The 14,568-nt window shown below is 36.4% G+C and overlaps 1 protein-coding gene across 1 annotated transcript in view; it reads left to right on the top strand.

Annotated features, from left to right (window-relative positions):
- GRID2 (glutamate ionotropic receptor delta type subunit 2) overlaps positions 1-14,568 on the top strand; it is a 691,727-nt gene that overhangs the window by 455,093 nt on the left and 222,066 nt on the right. The window lies entirely within an intron of this gene.

Here is a 14,568-nt window from a genome sequence, read left to right as displayed (position 1 = left end):
TTTAATTTCATTGGGTGAAGGAGTATGAATTTTTTTTCTTTTCAATGTATCCCTTCTCACACTGAACCAAAGCAGTAGTTTTTGTCATGATACCTCTAATCCTTGCTAATCTCACATCAGACTTGATTTTGGAGTTGGGGGGATATGGTACTGCATATTTAATTCCAAGATTTTGTTGCATTTGTTCTCAAAGTAAAGGCAAAATTATAGTTGTTTCTTTAAAATGTCAAAGTATAATCATAAGAACAGTGATAACTTCTTGCTAGAGAAGGTACCTCGTTCGTTTCAGTTATTGCTCACTCACGTGTCAGGATGCCATTGTTAGACATCATACAAGTGCAGAACCATAGTGATAAAAATATCTTTTATTGCTATAAATATAAAAAAGATAATCTATTAGCTATTGAAACGTACATCCAGGAAGATTCACATTTTGATAGAAATATGGTGCTGTTCTGCTTTTATCTTCTTTTGCCCAGGGGAGAGTGAAATAGATGCACAATAAGCAATTTTGATGGCCTCTCTTCCATTTTAGAGACATGTTATCATGTGCAGAGGGTCATGGATCAAAGTTAGAATCTTTTTCAGTAGAATAAATTTTCTATGGTGTTTAGAAAATTTTCACTGTTGCAGGATCCTGGAAAATGCCTGGTTTGGGAAATAATTTTAGGAGATGGATTATAACTCATGTAAAGGACATTTTCATAGGTACAGAGATACATCTGTGGTCTCTCAGAAAAGCTGACAGTGTATACAAACAGACATGGTGGATGAAACAAATAAGAATAAATTTGTGCTGCATGCATTTATGTATACATGAACTGTGGGCTGTAGGACAAGGAAAATAAGATCATTCTGTTTAGTTTTCAGATAGCTGTAGTTTCTAGTCTATGCTGCAAGCATCAGACATTGCAGTAATGAAGGTTTTTAATAGATTTCCAGGATGTCAGTGCGGAAAATGATCTGAACATGAATTTCTCATGATTCCTTAGAGCTTTTGTCTCTCTCACTGAGGTTTAATTCCTATCTTTCTATCATTAACATTAACACAAAACTATAGAAGTCCCTTCCTTTCTCTTCTCTGAATTTCTGGTAGATTGTCAATGAAATTTTACTTTAGATTTTTTTTATTTTTGTTATTTTTTTTAAATAATTCTCTTGATTCCTCTAGACAAAATGCTTAGTATGCACATAAGAAGAAGTGCCATAAAAAGATGTGATAGAAAGGCACTGCTTATCCAAGCGGCAAGAAGTGGGATCAAATGCATCACAACATCCCTGTCTACTCCTACTGTTACAGCCAGAGAGATGGCCTCTTACTCAGTAGGGGGACAGCAACCAGGAAGGCTGAAAAAAACATAGGAGGGCAATACCCAGAAAAAGCAGTAAAATATCCAGCAAAGGCTCTGCTGGTGCAGTACATCTCTGTCTCTGGAATCTTTTTTTCTCATCCTAATGGTGCTTTAGTGGTGGAGATCAAACATGGCCTTGGCAGGTCAAAAAGGTGTGGTGACTCCAGGCAGAGATCTGGGGTTGACAAGGACAAAAGTGTCCATTGCCACGGTAGGCAGTGCCATATATGAAGCGCATAGAGGGGGTGCAGTGTGTCCCTAAAAGTAGCTATAGTAGTGCATTCAGTTGCAGTTATTTAGCAGTGTCTAAACAGTTATGTTTGATTGCATGGCAGTGTGCAGCGATCACGTTCCCTTATTGCTCACAGGTGTGAAGTTCCTGGCTGGGGCACATGGGAAGGGTTTTTCCCCATCCCATTCCATCCCTGACTTAGCTTTTGAAATGTCTCAGAAAGTCTCCTGACATTTGGCACAGCTCTATTGGGCTGTGCCAACCTGTCTCAGGTAAATTGGGATTTAATTGGACTTCAGATGGGCCATAATTATATTCTCGCATTCAGAATTTTGCTTGGGTCTTCATGACAGTTATGTATTTCTTCTACTTCCTGAATAATAGTTAATAAATGACCTTCCTATTTTGTGATTTTTATTTTTATGCCTTTCTTCCTTTTTAATTTATTTTCATTCTTCTAACCGGATAAACTTTGTACTCTGTATATGTGGAGGCCCACAGAGGACTTCTGATGTACTTGCTTCCAGCTGCAAATACAGCCTTATAGCCAACTTGGTTTTCCTATCAATCAGTCTGAAGAGAATAGTGCTCTATCTTGTTGATCATTCTTGTGTAAAGCTCATGTATCACTTCAAGGATTGTCTGGATATTGGTTCTGTCAGTTTGCTTCTATCACCGTCAAAAAGCAAAGACCATGTGCCCATAATATTAATAGTCAGAACAGAAGAGATCTATCACTGTTCTGGTTCAGGTTAGTCAAAAGAGTGATTGAAAAATGGTACAAAAATTCAGTGCTTAAAGGTAAAAAGATGTTTGACAGTACCTGTGGGAAAAAGAAATGTATTTCTAGAAAAATTATGATGTTCTGTAATGTGTCATAATTTACATCAAGGTACCTGTGCCAGTAATCTCTTATACATATGACTTATTTTCCTCACATGAGTAATTTTATCAACTGACTTTAGAGGAACTGTTACCACAAGTATGAGTCAAGTTACTGATGTTTATTGAACTAAACTAGAATAAAGGTAATTAAAAATTATGGGTTTGGCTTATTTTCCATTAAAAAAAAAAGTAATCTGGGTTTAGATAGAATGGTCTTCAATACTTCTTTTTACAAAAGTTAAAAAGGTCTTCATTTTTCTACATAGCTCGTTTTACTAAGGCTATCGTTGCTTTTACAAAATTAAAATGCAGAACTAATTGTATTTTTAACAAAGTGCATTCTATTTTTCCTTTTCTGGAATGCCCAAATCCTCTTAAAGTTCTTCTATTCTTTTCACTTTCCTCCATGAAAGCTTTCCAATTTATTTTTAAAAGATGATAGCAAGGATCTAATTTAAGCCTCTTTGTTCAATAAGCCAAAAGAAATGGGCAACTGTTCTATAATGAAAATTTGAGAAACAATTCTTAGCAACTTAATCCCTATAAATTATTAAAGGACTGTACAGAAGGCCCAAGTTACACTGTGTATGTTAAATGCTGATAATTTTGTGTTTTGTTGGTTTTTTTTATGATTGCAACATCTGTCTCTTCTGTAATATTTCTACACTTTGTTTTTAATAACTTGAACCAGAGGTGTTTTAGAATAGCAATACTTGATGGCTAGAAAGTTTTATCTTTTTCTGTGAATCAACACATGTTGGCCTGCTGTGCTATTCTTTCACTGATAAAGGTCTTTTCAGTCTGTTAGAATCCGCCCCATATTAAAACTGAGCTGATGTTCCAGTTGTGTTTCAGGTGTGCTTGAGCCTGTAATTCTGGCATATTTGTATCCCCCCTGGGAGATAGATGCTGCATGGGCTCTTTAGACAATTGCTGTATGGAACCAGTTTTTAAACCAACATCAAAAAATGCTGAAAAAAAGTCCATATTTTCTTTCTTTATAGAGCTGAAATATAATTTAACCTGTATCAGTTTCTACTGGGTTGTTGCACTTCTATTAACTTAACCATTAGCAGCTAGAGGAACATGGTAAGAAAGTACTTTGTATTCCCTTGAACATTCCTTTTTTAATAACCTTCAATGACATATATGAAGAATTTCAGATCAAAGGTCGGCAGACAGATTTCTGACCAGCAGTTTGTGGTGGAAAAGATTAATCTGAACTGTGTTGCATGGTTGATTTTAGGACAGACATTGTTTATCAAAAATATGATAGTAATATTAAAAGTCTTTATTGCTTAGGTTCATGTAGTTGGCTAAGTGAACTACTTTCCAAAGTAATAGCAGAATTTCCAAAAATTTAGAGATATTTTATTAGGAAAATTAAGAACTGTTATGAAAAAAAGGCTGCTGTTTTGATCCATGCCCTGACAAAGATTCAGTGAGTCCTTGTGCAGATCTTCCAGGCCTGCAATGCCTTTGGACCTTTAGTAAGAGTGATCCATTTTGTTCATCTGTTTTGAAGCACAGAAGCCAAAACGTCCGATGGGCTTCGCATTTGATATCGCAGTTTGGTGATCAGAATGTTTTCAATATGCTTAGAGTAGATTTTGTCTTGGTACCCATGCTTTTGAGAGGATTTTTTCATAGGGAGCTTCAAACCTGCAGCCAGTTAGAACTCTATTAAACTGCTCTTGATTCTTGAACTCCTATTACCAGGAAAAATGCTTTCAGCCTGCATACTTGGAGAGGAGCTGAATGCTAAGTTTATGTGCAAGTCAGAAATGGGAGCTATCTCACTTGAACCTCTGCTGCTGGTGTTCTTGACAGATATGTGAAATGACAGGAGAAGCACCACCATAAAGCTGAAGAGCAAAAAGAGCGGATGGCTTTAGTGATATTTTCTCACTTGAACAGTGACCTTCGTTAATAATGCCCTGTGATAGGAAAATGAAATACTTTCTGTTTCAGTAATGTCAATCTAATGCTTGGCAACAAACACTTCTAAGGAAGACAGTGAAGAAGAAAAAAGAGCAGCACTGTTATATTCTGCAGTGTATGATGTTTAACATTTTCACTGATATGCAATCAGACTAAATCTTCAGTTTACTAACAGATGTAAAGGGACTTGGAACCATATTTCTATATCACTAATAAAATAAACAACATGCTGCCAGCATAATCAGGGCTGGATTTTCAAGGCACTCAACTTATATTTAAAAACCTGAGTGGAATGGGCAAGTTTTCAAAAGCACTCAGCATCCTGCAGCCCTGTTGATAAAAATCTGACTAACTTATGTATACTGAGCAATTCAGAGGGTCTGCCCCTAACATGTTCCCTTGATATTCTTGGAAAAAGAGAGGGAAAAGGTGAACTAAGGCTTGCGTTTTCAGTTTGGATATATAAATTCAATCTATATGTTTAATAGTTCTTAAAATTCTTTCAAACCTTTAAAAACAACAGCACCCACAACTAGTATCAGAAAACAACTGACAAAAGTGGGCCAAACTGACTATTTTAAGTTTAATCAGTATTTTTAGTTTTATTAATTTTTATTGCTGCTGCCTGGGGTGGACATGAAGCTTTTTTATGGCAAATGGCTGCTATTAAGAAAACCAGTGTTTTGTCTTTGGGTTTTCTGTTTGTTTACTTTTAAGCAGTAGCAGTCTGAAAATACTTGCTCACATAGCAAATAGCCTTCTTAATCAGTCACCCTGTTCTATTATTGTTCTCCACTTCCTTCAAGTTTTTTCTCAAACCCCATATTTTTCATCCTCCTTCTGACAGTGATTTCCATTCTAATTAACTATTCCAATTTAAACTGGTGTAAAGAAAGACTAACTGCACTGCAATCTGTAGAATTACTAAGGTATAAAACCAAGTATGGATGAGAAGGGAAAGGTTATTCAAACTACAACTGTTATTTGATTCCTTTAAAAGTTTTATTTGAATCGATTGTCCTTTTGCTGAGTGCAGTCAACCCATAGTAATGCACACTGGGAAGGAATCTGGTGCCTCACAAGTGCATTTTTCTTCAATCTTAGCTGTTCACTGCCTTACTAAAGTGGTAACTTTGGTTAATCATGATTCTCTATTAGATATATTATGTGTATGTTTCCATATTGGCCACAAGCTTAAAAAGGAAGTATATATGAATTTGCATATTTCCATATGAGCTACCAAAAGAGCATACACTGAAATTATGACAGATACCATTTTATCATCTGTACTTTTTTCCTGCAGCCTCCAAAGCTCTCTTCTCTAGCAGCCTAATTACCTGAAGCATACATTAAGAATGATCCGTTGTCAAACTGGCATTCCTTTTAGTTAAAGCCTAGAGTTAATGACTATTTGAGCTTCTCATGTCACATTAATGGGTTGAAAGCTTTCTTCATGTCCATAAGGCTTGGAATAAACCAACTGCTACCTATAAAGTCTGTAACAGGTTAAAAGTAGGAATTGAACCTTTTATTCTGCTTGGAAAAATAATTTACATGTGCAGATAGAGTAAATGTAAATCTCTGAAAAAGCTTTGTTAGTCTCCAGCTTTCACTGTTGTGTAGAGATTTGGCCTTGGTAAAGTTGGTTACAAAGAGTGAAATCAGCAAGGCAATTATTTTCCCTCTGTTGGAGGAGTTGTCAACAGCTTTCAATCTAGAGTGAGTTCACTCAAAGGGTAGCTCCTGAATGTGTTTGAGTGTGGGAGATGGTGAGGTGTTTAAAACAAACACCATAGTTGGGAGAAATCTCTGACTTCAGCTCTTAAACTGTAAAGATGAAGAAATTTTGATACTTTAGCATAGATTTAGGCTTCCTGTGTTTGGTTCTTCACCTTCGAAGGTGGTGACAACCAGTTTGATTCAAAGCCCCTGTCCAACCCCAATACTCAAGTTTTCTGCTTAGGTTTCAGATTTCCAAATGGAATTCAGCTTAGACAAAAAGAAAGAAACAAAAAAACCCCAAACCTAAACAAAAAAAATTTTTACAGATAAAGAGCAAGAGATCTTCAGGCATCAATTTAGTACTATCACTATGAACAAAAACTAGTTCTTGACAATATAGGCAGGTACAGGCAACCACTCAACAGTAATGAATCTGAATTTCTGCATTTACATGATGGTTTGAATCACTTTGTTACTTTGAAATAAACAGTTTCTAGGTGGAAGGTCCGTTATTGTTCATTTAGAATACTATTATTCTGCTTTCTTGTATTCCTGTGCAGGTAGCATAAAGTGTTCTTGGTTCTGAGTTAAAGCCAAACCACAAATCTGTGGTGCTTTTGTTGGTTGTGGGTTTTGTTGATTTTTTTGTTTTCTTTTTTCCCAGAGAAGATATTACAAACACTTTTCACAAGGATAATCGAACTATAAATCAAAACATAAATTTGGAAATAGGAAAACTGACCTTAAGAATAAAATAATCCTTAAAATGAAAGACACTTAAATTATTTACAGTTATTGTTTTAAACCTAAAGTGTACAGGCTGACCTCAGAGGAGGATGCATGGGTTTAAATTCCTATAAAATAAACACATTATTAACTTTTCTCAATGATAAAGGAAATGAATAATTTAAAATGGCTAGTTCTAACAGACGGAATGTAGTTTTGTTTTGTGTTCTCAATCTAGCTTATGGTCAATATCACTGAAGTATTAATGCTATGTTTATTTACTTTTATTGAACATTTAACTGTTGACTTCTTTTCTTTAGCATGGGGTGATTTTTCTACTTGAACTGCCTCCATCTCTTAAAATCATCAGCCAAGGAAAATAATGTTTTCTGTGAAGCTTGATTTGTTTCATATGTAGTTAGGATGGCAAGCCAAGTCAGTATAAAACTAATTAATTAGTAATAATAAATCTAAAAAAGTGGAAAACTGATAAAGTGCTTCAACTATTTATTTCTTTTTAAAAGAAAGAGATGAACAAATGAAGCTGAGTGCCATATCACTCATCCTTAGGAGGAGACTAGAAGACGATTTTTCCCCCTCAAAATGCTGTTGAAGCTTGCTTTCTAATGTCTTGTAAATAGATGACCAGTGACCCAGAGATTTCTCTGTCAGGTTTCACCGAATGCATTTTTTTTTTCTTTACTTAGAAGGAACATCAGGGAAAGGAATCCCAGAAGGAGATTATTCTCCAGAAGAATAAAAATAAGTATTGCCATGTGTGTTTTGGTTTTTTTCTCTCTCAAGAGTGGACATAGGTAGCAATTAAAATTAGATTCCAAAAAATATTGCCTACAGTGAAGAGAGATTTTTATGAGCTTTAGTTTCTGGTGTCCAACAATGAGCTTTATAAATCAGCAACTGATTTCCCTACTGAGAAGCTCAAAGGCTAAGAGCGGAGACACAGAAAGATCTTGCTGTGGGACCAGCAGGAATAAATGGTACAGATAGCCTGAAAAAGTGGTGGTAGTTTAATGAACTAAGCGCTAGAAGAAAAAAAAAGTAAAAACAAACAAACAAGCAAACTTGAAGGACCTTCATGGACAGGTCCTGTAGTGTTTAACAAAGTACAACACACTAAATAGTACAACTCCATGCTTTTACCTTTCTGAAGTTCAGATCAGTTAAGGTAGTCTTTAGTTTATCACTTAACTTTCTTAGTACTACCTGTACATTAGCTGTTAAATAATCTTCAACTTTAGCTTTGATATTTTGCTTACCAGTGCTTGAGGAATCATCTATACTACAGAAGATTGCTCTAGGTGCTCAAATTAGTCAAATCCCATCTCTTGAGTTAAAGGAAATATGAAGAAATGGCCTCTGACTTCTTCTGTTTCATTAGTTGTTGGGTTTTGGGTTGAGTTGTCTTTTTTTGGGAGGGGAGGGGAGCAGCTTTCTCACGTGTGTCCTGGAAGACTGGTTTTTATCATATCTTAGTGATCAGCAAATGACTGTGTCCCTCAGAGAAAAACTTAGGTTAAGGGATATGTTCATCTGCAAAACAGCAGTGGTAACTTCAAGAGGTTGGTCTACAAAAAGACATGGGCAACAAATATCTAGAGGTATTGGATGAAAGCATTTTATCAGTCTTCCAGTGGAAAGAGTGCAATTCAACTTCCAAGACTACATAAATAGGACATATTGTAGACAGATCATGTTTGGAAAATGTTAACAGGGAGTTGGTGTCCCAGCTCAACTCTTGGGAAAGCTAACTTTCTAAATCACTTTCTAAATTGTTTTAATATCAGCCATTTCTAGAACTGATTTTAAAGATTAAAAGCAAATGGAAAATGCGGCTTGCTCTGTGGTGGTGGTCCAGCAGAAGGAGATTCACAGTCAGTACTGCAGCTCCTGGTGGAGCAGAAAATTAACAGAAAGGCCAACTCTAGTTGGAGAAACTTTTCTTCAATATTTTGACAAATGAGTTATGTCATCTGGGTGGCTTGTTGCAGAACAGTCCCAGCTGTAGCAAAGATAAAACTGTAACCCAGGAGTTCTCCTCTGTGTATCAAACAGGTGATACTTGAGATGGCTTGATCTTGTGAGGATCTTCTCATACATACAACATTACCCCTCATTAGGTAATTTCAAGGCTTGTCTGACTAGTTTCATATGTGCAGTGGTGAATTTTGAAAATGCAGAACAGTTTTCCTGTGTTTCCTTTATAAAGGTTATGATGTGTATCTTGCAGTTTTGGCCCACACCTGTGGGCCCATATCTATAAGAAAGAAGTAATGTAGAGAACTTCTGATGTCATTTTTCCATTAAATTACATGTGCTTTGTGCTAAGAAACTGTTTTTCTTTCTTGCTAACTATTGCAGATGGGAAAAGCTTGCATGCTGGCACTACTACTGCTTTATTTGCTTCAGATTGTCTTGCATTTAGGTGATTTGAAGGTTTGAGTGTGAACAATAGAAAGAGCTGTGATAAATTGTCAGGGTCTTCCAAAGAAGTTCTGGAGTTACTGCCAATGACAGATGATTTGTCCTTGCTCATCACTTGTTATCTTGACAGCATTTTTCTTCTCTCTGCAAAATCTCCCTCGGTGTGTAGCTGAAATCTTTAGAAAAAGAAAATTAGTTCCCACTTCATCCATGTTCTTGCTCATCAGTTCAATAGCATCTGTGTTTGACTAAGTGTAACACCTTCCCCATGAAGCATAAGTTTGATTTATTTTAATAGGGTGTTGGGAGAACTGCTGGAGTTTGACATGAACACATTTCTAAAGTTACAAAGATGTTAAGAATGATCTTTTATATCTATTGCTGTGGATTTCTGTGACTGTGTATGAATGGCTCTGCGTACTTGACAGGCTGTAGCCTTTGCTGCAGGATTTATGCAACTAATGACACAATGTTTTAAAATACTCCAGTGTGAACTCTCAGTCTGAGCAGTGGTTGAGTGAGTAAAGAGTGATTTTCTTTTTCAGTTTTTCCACAATTTCATAAGGTATATTTTAGAACTGTCCTGCTAACTTGCTGCTTTGATTCTTAGTAATGTGATATGTCATTATAAATAATTGAATACTAATATTCTATAGATTAAAAATGCATTAAAATTAAAGATTAAATTTCTTTTAAAGATTAAAAAAATACTGCATTCAGAAAAAGACTTCTCTGAAGGTGTTGGTTAATAGGCTATCCTCTACTTGTTCTCTGACATTGATTTAGTTGTCTGAGACAGGAATGTGTCACTTGCTATGGGCATTAGACAGAAATGCAGCTCTCCAGTTCATCCTGGAGTTCTGCTTATGTATGTTCCTGCACAATGGAGGTTCTCAATGGCACAGAAAAAATGGCATCTCAAAAGCACAAAATGATTTTTTTGGGGAGATTTTTTCAAATATTTCCCCTTTCAGTAAATAAAAGCAGTCTGAACTGTGCAATGGTTGGTATAGAATTAATAAATTTCTGCTTCCTTTGGCTATTGGCAATCTGATGCATTGCAATTAAGAAAGTAATGTATATTTAGAAGCACAAAAGCAGCCATCTCAGCTTAGACCAAAGTGTCCTACATCCAAAGATGACTTGAATGCCTAAAGGAGCAGTAAAAGCAGGGTAGGTCTATATGTTACTGTCTCCTAATACTCTCCCAGCTAGTGGCTATGCTTAGCTTTAGAAAGCTTTCTGCACTGACCTACCAGAACTGCATTCTTGTATGATTTCACCTACAGGAAGTGTGAAATGAGAATTTGTCAAATATGTGCATGTTTTTCTTTGTTTTGGAAAGTGTCAACTCTTCGTTTAATATCTGCATAGAATTTTGTGGTTCAGCCCTCATTATGAATACATGCTCTAGTTTTTCTCAGTTTTAGCTTAAGAGGTGAGCTGCATAAATAACAGGTTCACCTGCCTTCTGTCCTGTATGGAAATTTCCAATCTGTTCCTTACCTTTCAGGACAGAACAGTGCCGCTTCCTGTCACAGAGTCAGCAGAACCAGCAGATGAATCTGAAACTTGCATTGAAGCCCCTACTTCCTACATGCCCCTATTAAGTTGTTTTATTGCTTCTAATTTACAGGATTTCAGATTTTTTTCATTACTACCCTTATGCTTTTGCAAGCATTATTCTCTGTACATGCATTTCTCCCTGGCACAGAACACAAGTTCATGCCAGCTCAGTCGATATGCATGCAGATATGAATTTCAACCAGAAAAAAGATCATCACTCAGATAAAAAAAAATATATGTTCTATCATTCTGAACATTAGTCATGGAAACCTTCTTCCCAACTGCATTATATACTCTGTTGAAGCTGTGCTATATGCACTTTTAGGCTATGATCAATTTTAAGCAGACCCAGACGTGCTCTTTTTTTGTTTTTCACTTTAACCTAATTTGTTATCACCCCTTCCAAGTGAAAATGCAATGGCTTTTTAGAGTAAACAGAATGGCAAACAGTAGATAGACAAGGTCATTCTGGAACACTGTGTCATGACTGTAAAGGCCTGTTGTGTGCAAGGAATGACTGCTTTACTGATGAATAATTGGATCTAGGTTGTGTTGCTGCTGGCTTAGATAGTTTTGAGTGTTTTTTATCTGATTTAATATAGTCTTGTAAACTAGTGCTTAATAGCTGCTGACCAAGACAATCTTCTGACTGTGAGATTATGCATATGATTACTCAGTGTTTGAAGAAAACTTTAGGATTGAGCTACTTTTTCCTTCAAGCATCAAAACTAAAGGTTTGCATTTATTTATTTTCTGTAAAACAGTGGATGTGCCAGTGCAATCTTCTACACTGAAAAACATAAGAAACACAATAACTGGAAAATATTGGAAGGTTAATAATGGTAATAACATTATATTGCCCTGCAATTCTTATAAACATAGTCAAAATGGGCACTGCCAACTTTAAAGGCAACTAAATTAACAGTAAAGACCATCCTGGCAGAGGAGATGCTGAGAGGGAAGGGACTAAGATGCAGCATCTTAATGCTGCTGAAATGAACAGCTCTTTTGTGAGTGATATCCCTATGACTAGGATTTCATCAGCTAAGACTGAATGACCCAAGGATGGAAAGATGGCCTTGAAATCCCAGTCAAATGTTGAGTCCTGGTTCAGATGTAAATGTATATTTCATCAAATAAAAACAAAAAAAAAAGTAGAAAAAATAAATGTAGCAACTTTCTCAGGGTATCATCAGTCATCTTTTTAAACATCTATCAATACTAGAACAAGCTTTGGGTGGATGGGCTAAGGAAAACACCAAAAAGCAGCTTCTGACAGACTGAAAGGGGAAGTAAATTTTTAAATCAGGGGCTATTGTAGCCCATCTAAACTTCGAATATATTTGAGTGTCTCTGAGTGCATTACAAGTTCATCTCAATTTGACATAACCTTTTTGAAAATATTTTTAATATTGAGTAGATTCATGAATGCATAAACCTTAATGGATAAAACATGATCTTTCTGCTGAGGAGTTTCAGCTGTAACTAAAAAATGGGTGCATTTCATCTTGTTATTTGAAAATTGTGATAAATATGTCACAGGTAGCCTGAGATGTTTGAAATAATGAGAGTGACTTGTGAGAACAGTCAGCCTCTTTCAGAGACTGAATTAAACTGTACCTAAGAAACCTAGTGACAATTAGAACCATATTCTGTTGAAAAGGCCTTGTAATTGAAATCTGAGAGCCTGGGCAAGGCAGATACTCCAAACCAAATATTTATAAGGAAACTAAATGAACCGAAACCAAAGTTTTAATGAAAGATACAGCACATTAAAGTCTGATCAGTTGAAACTTCAGGCACAAAGAAGTGATCTAGCCCACTTTTAGCATGTTATTAAAAATTGAACAGAAAATGTGAATTTTCATTTTGTGGATTCCTTTATTCTGAAGTTTCAATTGACTGCCATTTTGGAGCAGAGAAAGCTTAGGAGCCCTTTGTGGAACAAAATTATCATTGTGATTTCCTTAGTACCACTGGTAGACTTGACTCAAGGGTGTCACTCAGGCAGGCTGCCTTGGAGTCACAGGACCTTGTGAGACCTCATCTTGAGCAGAGTAGTTACAGCAGGGCAGACGTTCCCAGCAGGATATCCTGGAGCCAAAAGTTAGAAGGGACAAAGTTGCTAGGAACCTGACAAGAAACCAGAAAATATGTCAACCCTGCTGCCTTTTTTCTTTCTTTTTTTTTTTTTTTTTTTTTTTTTTTTTTTTTATTCTGCTCACTTTTAGCAGAACTGTATGTAGATTGACTAGCAGAATGGTTTCTGCTTCAGTAAGGCTTTGTTTTGTTCTGGTTTATGGAAAAATTAAATGGCGCAGCTTATGTTGTAATTGGGATAAACTTTCTATGTTTTGGAACTTTATGTAAGGAGCAAATGTTCCCTTGAGAACTCTATTACTGTTCTGTCCACTTTCAACCTTTTTTGATTTCTGGGTGTATTTGTCTTCCAACTGCTTTGATATGAGAGATCTGATTAGAACAGCCATACTCCAGTTCAAGCATCCTGGCTCAGTCTGTCATGATGCCTCCCATCACAGTTACTCACTTTCTATCCTGTTCTTTTATATGTGCTGTGTGAACGCCTACTGTGGAGAATGCGAGAAAATGTCAAAGCAACACAACAAAATATAATGTTGTTGTTGAATAGCGAGTCTAAATTCCACATAAAGTGAGGAGCCTGATTCCTACTGCTAATAATATTGAAATTTTCCAGAAGCACATTAGCAGCTATGAGTTTCATTCCTCATAATTTCTTATTAGTGCTGAGAGTTTCAAATAAGAAATCAGTTCATACGCTGCTTGCTTGTCCCACTCCCCCCAGTTTCTCCAGATCAGAATTTCCAGTCTTGCTTATCATTCTGCTAAACAAGCAGTGACCCCAATTCTAACAGCTTTTGAATTAATAATGAAGGTTATCAGCATGGGGTCTTTTGCTGCTCTTAAGATTTGTGGCCAGCTAAATTGTTCTCCTTTGGACATTGCACGGTATAAATCACCATCATTCCTGGCAAGTGCTCTTTGTGTTGGTCGTCATTAAAAGCCAAACATGACTGCTGTGCAATAGTCCAAGTAATAACAGCCCAGCACTAGGACATTATAAGTCCCAAGCCTTGTTTCTGTTTTGTCTTTTTTTTCTACTGGGATTCAATACAATTTTAAGTATCCAGTAGTTTTGAATTGTGAATCAAGATGAGCATAGTGACTATACAAATAAAATGGGATTAATTTGGTTTTAAAACTATTTCCATATTAATGCTAATTCGTTTTCATTTAGAAAAAGAATTTAAAGGTGTCCAGCCTTTTCCATTGTTTGTTTATGGCCTCCCTTCTGTCAGTGATTTCTTTCCTAGCTATTGAAAGGAGAAGAAATGTATTTTTACCCTCTTCACTTCCACTGCAAAGTCGATTCACACATGACTTGCCACAACATTTTGGTGGATTCAAGGAGGAAACAGACTGAGAGAAAGATGAGTTAGGAAGCACATGTTCCATTCAGCATAAAGGCAGATCCTGGAATAATTTTCAGCAAAGGCAAGGAAAAGGTGCATGAGAAGAGGGTGAGACACCTTCTGTGTGTGAACCCTGGGCTTATCATTGTAATTTCCTTAGTACCACTGGTAGACTTGACTCAAGGGTGTCACTCAGGCAGGCTGCCTTGGAGTCACAGGACCTTGTGAGACCTCATCTTGAGCAGAGTAG

The sequence above is a fragment of the Manacus vitellinus genome, unplaced genomic scaffold, assembly GCF_001715985.3.
Source record: "Manacus vitellinus isolate BGI_N305 unplaced genomic scaffold, ASM171598v3 scaffold_0_pilon, whole genome shotgun sequence".
In the NCBI taxonomy this organism is placed as follows: Eukaryota; Metazoa; Chordata; class Aves; order Passeriformes; family Pipridae; genus Manacus; species Manacus vitellinus.
The sequence above is the reverse complement of the archived record's forward strand: the minus strand, read 5'-3'. Positions and strand labels throughout refer to the sequence as shown.